The sequence below is a fragment of the Vespula vulgaris genome, chromosome 16 (assembly GCF_905475345.1).
Source record: "Vespula vulgaris chromosome 16, iyVesVulg1.1, whole genome shotgun sequence".
In the NCBI taxonomy this organism is placed as follows: domain Eukaryota; kingdom Metazoa; phylum Arthropoda; class Insecta; order Hymenoptera; family Vespidae; genus Vespula; species Vespula vulgaris.
The window spans coordinates 2,452,404-2,464,560 of record NC_066601.1 but is presented as its reverse complement, the minus strand read 5'-3'; the positions used below and the strand labels follow the sequence as shown (position 1 = coordinate 2,464,560).

The 12,157-nt window shown below is 29.5% G+C and overlaps 1 protein-coding gene across 2 annotated transcripts in view; it reads left to right on the top strand.

The window, feature by feature from the left end:
• LOC127069608 (protein GDAP2 homolog) overlaps window positions 1-12,157 on the top strand; it is a 31,135-nt gene continuing 18,978 nt past the window's right edge. The window contains exon 1 of one of the 2 annotated variants that reach the window (XM_051006789.1): window positions 1-494. The gene's annotated coding sequence lies outside the window, so the exon portion shown is untranslated. The remainder of the gene's footprint in view (window positions 495-12,157) is intronic. The other variant, XM_051006790.1, reaches the window with a different exon arrangement.

Genomic DNA, 12,157 nt, shown 5'->3' with positions numbered 1-12,157 from the left:
CGCTTCAGTGCTGTAGCGATCGTTTCGTGGTGAGGATAGTACGTAGTCGTCCTCGACATCGCGAATGCGTCCTCGAAACGTCCGTTCGTCCTCTTGGCGGGTCTTTCCTCGAGACGACATAAAAGAGGTTAAAGAGCAGCAAGGAAAACGAAGCTGACGTTTCGTCTAAATACGACGATATATAACAAGAAATAATAATAAACAATAAATCAAAGGAAAAAGGAAAGGATCTAGATCGAACGAGAGATTTAGACGAGGAAATTATTATTTTTTCAAAGGAAAAAGGAAGGTAAAGAGAAGAAAGGAGAGTAAGCAGAAGAAGAAAAGAAGAAGGAAAGGAGAAAAATAGGACTGACATTTGCCTGGGAACAAGGATCTCGTCTCGTTTGGTACGGCGTGTTACCACTACCTGTATATATCCTGATTGGCGTATCCAATTTGCCTGCTGCGTTTGCAGACACGAGACTGCCTGTTCTAAGGCGGACGTTTCGAAGGTGAGTGCACCGAGGACAATGCGTCGGCGCGATCAAGCACGCGGTTATCTCTCTTATATATTGCATGTGAAATGAAATTTATTTTTGTTCTTATTTTTTTTATCTTTATTTTATGTATCTCCGATTGGTCGTATTATTTTGTTTCTTTTTTGTTTTCATTGTTCTTTCACCTCTCTGTTTTTCTTCTTTTTCTTTCCTTTTCTTTTCCTCGTTATTTTTCATCGATCTACGACTTTTCCTTATCGATGCATTTTCTTGTTTTCTCTCTCCCTCTCTCTCTGACTTCCTGTTTCTCTCTCTCTGTCTCTCTCTCTCTCTCTTTTCTCTCTTGTCTTACTCCCCTCTCCCTTTCGTCGATACGATTCGCGTTTGAGCGAGCTATCTGATAAATATTTTATCTCTATATGAATAAGAGAAATCGCTCGATGTCTAGGCGACGCGTCAACTTCTTCCCCGTTCTGTTCTTCTTATAAATATTGAAATTCTGAACGTGGTGTACGTAGTAAAGTACTTTAACTATATTAATGTAACTTCCATCATTTTTTCCTCTCTCTCTTTCTCCCTCCCTTCCGCTTCTCCCTCTCTCTCTCTCTCTCTCTCTCTCTCTCTCTCTCTCTCTCTCTCTCTCTCTCTCTCTCTCTCTCTCTCTCTCTCTCTCTCTCTCTCTCTCTCTCTCTCTTTCTCTCGCTTTCCGTATATATAACCTATGTTGCAAAGCATGTACGAACATATATATATAATATATGTATGTATATATATGCACGCACAGAAAGTGTAAGCTGCGAATACGTTGCTAACCTTCTGCATGAAACAGTTCTTCGATCATCGTCAAACACGTCGTCATAGTCATCTCAGGCGTCATCGTCATCGTCATCGTCATCGTCATCGTCATCTCCATCAACGTTATATATTATATCAGCCAAAGCAATTTGACAAGCTCTAACAGTACTAATTAATGTCGAAATTAAACGTATATATAACAGTACGTATATCGACGTCAGGACTTTATTTTCTTTTTTTTCTTTCAACAACTAAGCGATCAAACTTCTCTATAACATCGAATATTTATACAATTTTTTCTTTTTATACTTTATTTTTGTTTCTATTATTTAGGACTCTCTATTTTACTTGGAGTGTTACTATGTATATCGTTCAACGATTTTCTTCTATGGAAACACACAAACATATACATATATACACACGTATAGTAGGTACATTTATACATATATACACATACAGATACAAAAAGAGAGAGCGAGCGAGCGAGCGAGAGAGAGAGAAAGAGAGAAAGAGAGAGAGAGAGAGAGAGATGAATGTAAGAAAAGGGTCAACCTATATCTCCGTGATTGGTCTTAGTTGTCCTCGTGTTTAGACACGAAAGATGTTGAAGTAGGTAAGGTCGTTCAATTAATGAAAAGGTAAAGATGTTATCTCTCTCTCTCTCTCTCCCTCCCTCCCCTCTCTCTCACTCTCTCTATGTACATATATATCTACCTATCTATCTATTTATCTCTCTCTCTCTCTCTCTCTCTTTGGCTATCTCCTTTGCCGATGTCCATCGCATCGGCTTCCTAAGTACACCTAACGGAAGACCCTCCAGTGTGTGACCTTGATCGGTGAGCCAGTATAGCGGCATGTCCGAGCAACGCGCGTCGATAATTCGTGTCGTGCGTTCTCCGTCTCTTCGTATTCGTCCTATCTGAACCTTTCTCTCTCTCTCTCTCTCTCTCTCTCTCTATTTTTTTTCTCTTTCTTTTTGTCTCTCTCTTTCTCTCACTCATTCTCTCTCTCTCTTAATCATTCTCTCATTCTTTCACTCATTCTCACGCTCACTCAGCCTCTCTTTCTTTCTCTTTTTTTCTTTCTTTCTTTCTCTTTCCAACTCTATTTTTCATTCCCTCATTATTCTCCATCTATCTCTCTTTTTCTATCTCTTTATCTCTATCTTTGTCTCTATGTCTATGCTCTGTCCTATGTCTTTCTATCTCTCCCTCTCTCTCTCTCTTTCTCTCTGTCTCTGTCTTCCTCTTCCAGGTCATTCATATGAATATGATCACTCGTCCTTTGTATAGTGACGTACATTTCGGGGAAATAACATTTCTAATTTTCTTCGTGAAAATACACGTTCTAATAGACATTTGCTTCTAATTTCTAATTTTCTTTCTTTCTCTCTCTCTCTGTCTGTCTGTCTGTCTGTCTGTCTTTCCTCATATTTATCATAAAGTCTTATTAATTAATAGGAAATTTATAACGAATATATTTCTAATTTTCTAATTTGAATATTGACCGGATAAATTGAATCGAATGTTATTCATTTATCATCTTTTTTATATATCCAAAATTTTATACAATATGACTTTATTAGAAATTAAATACATTATTATAGGATTAATGTAAATTGTAAAAGTAATTCAAGATCAGAGATATGACTAGTAAGGTTCATTATATAAATTATAAGATTAAAAATATGAGCCATAATAAATTATATGAAATTTTTTTGCAGGATTAGAAATATGATTTATCAGGAATTATAATACAGATTGTAGGACTTAGATTTGATATACCGATTAATTCAAATTGTAATTATAATTTAAGATGTAAAAAACGATTTATAAAAAATGATATAAATCAGAAGATTAATACTAAATACCAATGATGGCACTAATTCAAAATAGGAAAAAATTATTTAACAGAAGAATCATAAAAATAGATCATATAATCTACTTATAAAAAATCATATAAATAGTAATACTAATTCAACATTAGAAATCTTGTAATAAGAAATAACTGATTCGTTTTTCTATTAATCTTTGTCATCTTTGTTTCGTATCAATTATATGAACAAAATGGCGTCTTCTTTGTAGTTTATCGAGACGAAGAAACTATAAATATATATTATTTCTAAATTCATTTAGAAAATATCTAGCACAAAAGACATTATTTTTTAAAGTAGGCAACTTAACGAACTTCACAGGCTACGTTCTTCATACTTATTAGAGTTTCTATCCAACGACGAGAGGATACACCGAAGGATTAGGATCGTAACCGAGTTAATATCGATTCGACCGTTTCCTGATAACGTCGTTGCACTAAAGTGAACCTCCGTTGCTCGAACGAAATGCAAATATTCTTCGGTTCATTTTTATACTACGTTGTTAATTCTCCATGTTTTTTTCTTTTTTTGTAATTTTTTTCTTAAAGATAAACGTAAACATCGTTTAAATCATCGATTACATCGACCATCGTTTCTTAGATTCTTAGAAAATCATTTTCAAGTTAATAAGACGGAATGTACATGAAGTCAATTCATTCATTTTTAATTTATATTTTAATTAATAGTATATACTCACCATATAAATGTGTGTATATTATATATATATATATATATATACTAACATTGGCATTAGAATAATTGTTTTAATCTTTCTAAATATTAGCACGCATATGAATTAATTATTACGTGTGCAAATGAATTCATTAAAAGAATTAATTATTAATATCTTAGAAAAATTATTATCTAATGAAACGAATATCATTTGTTTAAAATAAATGTTTTTTCTTTTATATTTATCGTTTACGTAGCGTAAACTTGTAGATGCATTTCAATTAATAGTATAAAATGTTTTTCAAGAAATATTGTCTATTAAAATTAGTAAAAATTATATAACTATTTCAAGTCGCCATACTTACTAAGTCAACATATATATGTGTGTGTGTGTATATATATATATATATATATATATATATATATATATATTTATATGTATATATATATAAGTATATGTATATATAGCATGATAACTATCTATACATAAGATCAAAAGGAAATTCACGTTAGTTTTGCGTGTAACGTAAAAGATATTTGCGTCAGAAGACGGATGATCGAGTGGACGAGTAACAGGTGTAGAGAAGTCAAATGTGTCGAGATAATCTAATCGGTCTATGAGGAAAGTACCTGTATGATTCTTAGAACTTATTTAGCGATTCTTAGAAACGATAAATCAATTTCTAACATAAATAGGAAATTATATAAGGGCGAACTATTATAAACTTGTTTTTTAATCGTATAACTTAAATACCTATTTTTTTCTATTTTTTAATATTCATTTATTGCTCGGTATAACATACTGTTTTTACTTTTCGGAATTTGAGAAAAGAAATTAGCCTAAAGATGCTGAAAAAAAAAAAATGACTTTTTAAAATCATTTAAAAACTGTTGATCCGTTCTCTAAGATAAGAAGGATTATAATTAATTATAATAAAAAAACTAATTCGTCTTAATCTTATTTCTATTATATCTTTGATAAAACACGAATAAGATACATATATTTTTTTTCTTATAGATGGTTTCAATCGATTACGTGAGGTATACAAATAGATTGGATTATTCTTGCAAAGTATTATATACCCTGGTAACGATTAGACAGATAGTAAATCGTCTTACCGATTCAACCTTTTATATCATACAATAAGAAGAATTAGAATAAATTATAAAATACAATATGAATTCGTTCGAATAAAATATTTTCTTAATATTTCTAATAGAACACGAAGAAGATATATATTATCTTAGACGTAGTTTCAATCGGTTACGTGAGGTGTATAAATAAATTGGATTATTTTTACAAAGTACATAGTACATACTATATATAATTGTGGTAACGATTAGACGGATAGCAAGTTGTCTTATGTCATTTACTTGACCGTCATAATGCCATCATTTATCGACTTATGAGTGCTCGTATAAATGCCAATAACTGAACGGCTATAAACCTTGAGGACAATCGTATGTTCTCTCTCTTTCTTTCTTTCTCTCTCTCTATCTATCTATCTTTGTCTGTCTCTGTCTGCTTCTCTCTCTCTCTCTCTTTCTTAACAAAATCCTTTCATTCTACTCATAAATCGGTCCGTTTGTTTAATCGAAACGATACATACGGTTCATCGATAACACGATACCGTTATGCTGATCGTATATTTTCCTTCCCGCAAATATCGATTATGATCTATACTCGATTACGATACATACAAGGCTTCTCGTAGATATTGTTGGTTGGTTAGAATCTATATAGGTTGGTTGGGTACGGGACAAGGTTCGAAGTCAAATGTAATTATTAGTCTATTCGATCGATCAAGGAAATGGGCGGATGTTAACGATTTTTATACTTCGATGTTTCCTTTTAATACGATGGGATCTATTATATGTCTTTATAGAGATTGAGACAAATATTATCTACCAAGTCGTTTCAATAATCTGTTAGTATCTTTCCTTTTTTAGGCAGCTTCCTCTTAATCTTGTTTTTCAATTAATTTTAAATCTCGAAATAGAGAATAATTGATATTTCCAATCGTCTGGGATCTTTTCAGTTTGGATCACCCTGTATTATGGAAATTTCGTACGATCGTTTATCTTCGTTTTTATATTCGTGATTATGTAATTTATTTTATACGTAATAAATTTCTCTGGAAATTTTCTCTTTTTTTTTTTTTTTTCTTTCTTTTTCATTAAACTAAGTATATTGAAGATTAATATATCATTGTTAATTATTCTTATATATATAAAGAAAAAAAAATATATATATATGTACATATAATATACATGAAACACTAATCGGTATCGTTGTTTGGAAATTTTCTTATTCTTTTTTCTCCTTTTCTTTTCTTTTTTCTTTCTTTCTATCTTTCTTTTTCCCATTCATTCACCTATAGATTATTTTTATAACACACTATATTTTTTTTATATATATATATATAACATGGATTTTTTATTTTTATATTCCATTATAGATATCGTTGAGTCACACTTAGGGTACAACAGGTGTTAGCGCACACGCATGATTAAACAACGTGCGTGAGGATAAATAATCTACACGCATCGTGATAATTACTTAGGATAGCAAAAATCACTTTTAAAAGGCTCGTAATAAGAATTGTAATAAGCATATACGTGTTTTTGTTCTTCGTCTTTTTGTTTCTTCTTTTTTTTGTATTTTTTTTTTTTCAACACGAATGAACCAAATAATAGTGCACATTTCGATTATAGTCATGTTGACTGTCTGTTAATAATACTTTATCGTCTAGTATTATACGGTTCAACAAACGGATGTGAATAATAGTTACCTAGTCGAACACACATTAAGCTAACAATAAGTTCATTCAGATTCTTCTTCGCAATTATACATATGTATTAGGCCTCTCACTTTTTCTAATGAAAGAGTATGCTAGGATGATATCATCTCTCAATTTGAACGAAACCTAAATAACAGAGAGATAACAAATAGTTATTTTTATATATATATATGTGTGTTTATTTTTTATTTTTGATTGGTTTAGAATATTGTTAATTCGTTATTATTTTTATTTAGTAAAAATTTTGATTTTGTTTTTAGAACTTTACTTATCGTTTTTTATTTATTTATTTTAATACAGAAAATATGTAAGCAAATAGTATTAATTAATTAATATTATTAAAAAAGAACGAAAATAGGAAATTATGCGACAGTATTTGAAGTATTCAAAATGTAAATTTAATTCATAACAATAATGCTAATAGTTTAGGGAATCAACATGGATACCATTATCGATGGAATATAATTAAACGATTTTAAATTAAACTAAACATTGCCTAGGCAAAGTTGTATTATTACATGCGTGTACGCATACAGAAATATAGAAACATTCAAAATATATAATTGCAATATTGATTTGTATATTGATAAGAAATATTGCAATTATAGTATAAATTACATTATAATATCATAGTTATATATAATTTTAATTATATAGCTGTTACAATAATTATCATTATAATTATATATATATATAATAATGATTACAATAATAATAATATATCAATTCTTTTTATATAATTTATTCCAAAAATTGTTAAAAATTGAAATGAAAAAAATGAAGGAAAATAATATTGCTCGATGACAGTATGCAATTAACGTTAGAGAGTTAGACGTGCTTCCAACTGTTCTCCAATTAGTCCAAGGAAGCTGTCGTTCTCCGCGACTCATGGTAACGCTTTTTGCGCGACGCTTTTAAGTGGATTCTCAAAACGCCACTCACCTTAGACGGTTTTGCAGAGGCTGTTTGTTCCACCAATTCTTTTACTATGAAAAATACCGTAGCACTTGCTACATACCACTACAACAAAACTAAAACGAATTTATTTTCTCCCTTTCTTATAGCGGCGCGACCTTCTTCGAGTTAAACGATTCGATTTTGGTTTAAAAAAAAGAAAAAACAAAAAAGAAAAATGAACACTTAAAAACTTTCGAAATCAATTACTTCTTTTTTTTTTTGTTGCAAAAACATTTTAGATTGTTCTTTTTCTTTCTTTCTTCCTTTTCCAGAATCTAAAACGCAAGACTAACTCGTAAAATAACAACCACAAGATTGAATAAATCGTATCGAATTGATTGATTTTCAAAATCGTCTAAGAAATTTTGATCTAATTTTTATGCGAAAGAAATAAAAAGAAAGAAAAAGTCGTAAGACTCGGAATATCCTTCTCAAAATTCTAACAAATTCGTTGAAATTTCGCGCAGTAAGATTTTTTGGAAGTTATGATATTATAAAAAAGATGCAAAGGATGGATAGGATAGAAGAAAAAATGACGGGACGTTTTTATTGAAATTTTTTTCGAATGTTTCCATCGAAATTGTTTATTAATAACAAGCGTGGGAATGAATTCACACGTACGAAGAAAACTGACCTGGCACACGCAAGCAGCGCCACTTCATTGCTATCGGATATCAGACAAAAAACACCTGACGCGATCTTCCTTTTTTGTCGACATTCCTGAGAAGGTTGTATAGGTCCACATGCTCGTCTCGTGCTTGCTTCCTTTCAAGAATTTATGTGGGTCAAATAGCGTTTCTTTTTTCTCGATCAGCTGTTCGATGACTCACTCACTCACTCGGTTACTCGCTCCCTCGTTCGTTACTACTCAATCTTATTTTGTTTCCTTTGTCGATTTTCTTTTTCTTTTTCTTTTTCCTTTTCTTTTTCTTTTTATCATACATTTTATCATAGTACTCAATCTCGCAATGTCTGTTTATCGTTTCTCGTCCAATTTTTTCCTTCCTTTTTTCTGTATAATTATTATCGTAATTTGCTTGTTTTTTATTTTTATTTTTACAATTTTCAAAAAGAAAAATATAATTAAATATATTTATGATCGTATATATCGTAATTAATAAAATAATAAAAAGAAAAAGAACAACGAAATAATAATAATGATGATGATAATTATAACAAGATTTAATCGTCCTTTTAATTGTTGTCGCAGTTTTTAATAATAATTTCTTTTTTTTTTTTTTTTTTTTTTTTTTTTTTTTTTTTTTTTAATTCGAATTTATACAAGTCAATACTTTTTGTATTTCCTTTTCTTTTTTTTTCTTCCTTTGGTTTAATAAAAGATAGATCATTTTACATATTAAAAAGGGAAGAAAATATAAATGTTTTCTTTTCATTTGGTTAAAAACTACAATATTTTTTTTCTTTTTTCTTTTTCTTTTCTTTCTTTTTTTTTCTCTCTTTATCATCCTCGTATTTAACATATATGTATTATCTTTCTATCTTTAGCACCTTTTGAATGAAATGAACATTGTGTTACAATAATGGAGTCCTCTCTCTCTCTCTCTCTCTCTCTCTTCCCCTCCCCTCTCTATCCTTCTCTAATTTTGAAGATCTTTCTAATTGTGAATGACGTGCAACTATGCAAAAGAAGCCACTTCGTTGAGAGGGCAAAGAATTCAGCTTTTTTCTCTCTCTCTCTCTCTCTCTCTCTCTCTTTCTCTCTCTTTTTTTCTTTCTCTCTTTCTCTCTCATTTGCATAGATACACAGTTAACGAAAGAGTGCATGTGTGTGCCACTTTTTAAAGGTTTCTAGTGATTGGATAGCTCTACTACTCCTCTTGGCACGCGAGTCATCTAATCTCGTGTGAAACCTTTAAAAAAAAAGGAAAAAAAATAAAGAATAAAAAAGATATAATAGTTAGACAAGCTACATTCTATTTTTCCAATGACTTTTTATCCGATCAATCGGGGGAAAAATATCGACTGGATAATATTAAAATTAATCATCTTTTGCGTTTGTCAAACGATAAAACCTAAAGGAAAAGTTCTCAGGTTATTTTACAAAATCAATTACTCATCTTCGAGATATTTTAAGCTTGTTGTGTTAAACTCGTAGCTTAGCGAGCTAAGCTTGTAGTTTTAACAATCTGATCGAAGAAAAAAAGAAAAGAAATACAAGAAGATTAACCCCGAAAGATCTCGAAAGCGAATTATACGATTTTGAAATTAGTTGGAAACTTTTAATCTCAATCCTGTGTTCTCTGTGTCTCTGTGTCTCTCTGTTTTTCATTCTCTTTTTTTTTTTTTTTTTTTTATGAAGAACGTTTTATTTATTTAGTACTTGAAAAAATTGTCGATATTATTCACGGTGATAAATTTTTCCGTATAATATAACAAAATCTTGTGAAATGGTTTTCGAATTACGTATTTACATATTTACTTCCATATTTAAATACGAGGACACTTTAAAATATATTTGAAAAATATTTTACGATAGAATTTGAAAAGTAAATTTCAAAGGGAAAAAGATGTCACAAACACGCGGGCGGATACAAAAGAAATTGTAAAGCTTGTTTCAGATCAGAGAAGTGCATACTTGTTTTGAGCTGACACAGTGAATTCGATGAAGTAAATGTGCTTGTAAAAATTTTGCAAGCTCATGTAAAAAGGGAAACGTATTCTTTCTTTTCTTTTTTATTTTTCATTTTTTGTTTTCCTTTTCTTTTCTCTTTTCTTTTCTGTTAACTAAAATCAGCATTTTCAATTTACCATATAGAGTTAAGTTAAATTTTATGTTTATTGACAGAAAAAACGCGCTCGCATATACACACAGACACACACACACACATTTTATTATCGACACGGTTGAATACATTTTGTTTGAAAGTATCCCACAATATACTTTTATATAAATTTTCGATGTTTCGAACTTCTATTCGAATTTCTATTTATTCGTAACTCGGTTAGTAATCAATCATACTTGTTATAAAAGAAAAAAAGAAAAATGAAAAGAAGATACCTATCGTCTTTTTATTTTTATGTGACATAGAAACAGCGAAGAGTTCAATTCAACAAGAGCAGACGTGTAAGTTCTAAAAAATCTATTACATTCGACGATCACGTCACCTTGATGCTCACGTTAATCCGTCAAAGATGTCCCATTTTACGAGTAAATCGATAAAAAGGCGAATTCAATGTAGCTCTTTCATTTAATTATTATATTCATATATAGTTGAGATCCTTGAAAAAAAAATTATTAATTATTATTTTCATATATTCAACAATTAAACATTTTTTTTAATTTTAAATAGAGAACTACAAAGATAGAATATAAATTATATATATATATATATATATATATATATATATATATACATTAGATAAATAATTCAATAAATTATATGGATATCTATATAGCTTAGATAAATAATTTAATAAATGAATATACAATCAATATAAATTATATATTACCTGAGAATAAATTAATAAATATTAAAATATAGATTAAATTATACATACCTAGATAAAGATCATTAAAATAATTTGAATAAATTATATATAGATATCTAATTTTCTTTCTAACTTATATAGAATCATTCAAATGCATTATAAATAAGATAGAAAACGTCGTAGTAAAAATAGAGATTACATTATTTTTTATTTATGATAGCATCTTAACGTTAGATTCGTTTAAAAATCTCGAATTAGATGAAACTCGTTCTAGCAAATCCTTCATGATAATTCAATTTTTATCTGTCGAAGAAAATCCTTGAGCTATCGTCGCTCGTTTCAAGTGATTCAACTAAAACGATTCGTGATTTTCGTCCGGCAAAAGCTTGGCGCTCTTAATCTAATCTTAATGATTCATGCAAAGATAATTCTCTCGAACGAACGAACGAACGAATGAACGAATGAACGAACGATAATTTGCGTTTTTTAAATCGTCCATCAATAAGTGTTCTTAATGATGAAATAAACTTCTAACTTACTTTCCCCTTTTTCTTATTTTTTCAATTCTAAATCTACTATCATTCGTTAATAATAATTTCTTCGTTAATTACATATATTCATAAAACATATTAATCACTACATAAAATATATTTAATAATCATAGCTGACGTAGATCTAAACTACGAAATAAAATACAAACATAAAAAATAATAATATATTAGTAATAACGTGATTAATAACTATTATTATTACAACTAAAATAATGATATTATCATAATACCATTACTATTCCCATTAATAAGATTATGATATTATTATTACATTATTCTAATATTCCCTCTCTTTCTCTCTCCAACTATCTATCCATCTTTATCAATAAAATAATATTCGTTCAAGCGTAATTATTACTTTATTAATTTAAAGACATTATAAAAAGGATTAAAAAGAAAAAGAGTAATCCTATACCATACAGATATATTATTAACGACGCATACGGTATTATAATTAATCTTCGTTGCAACACACGTAAATGCCAATGCCATCCACTATTGTAAATGACAATTTTAGTCTTGTCGATTTCTTGTACGGATTTAACATTTAAGAAGATTATATCGAATATGTACTATGAA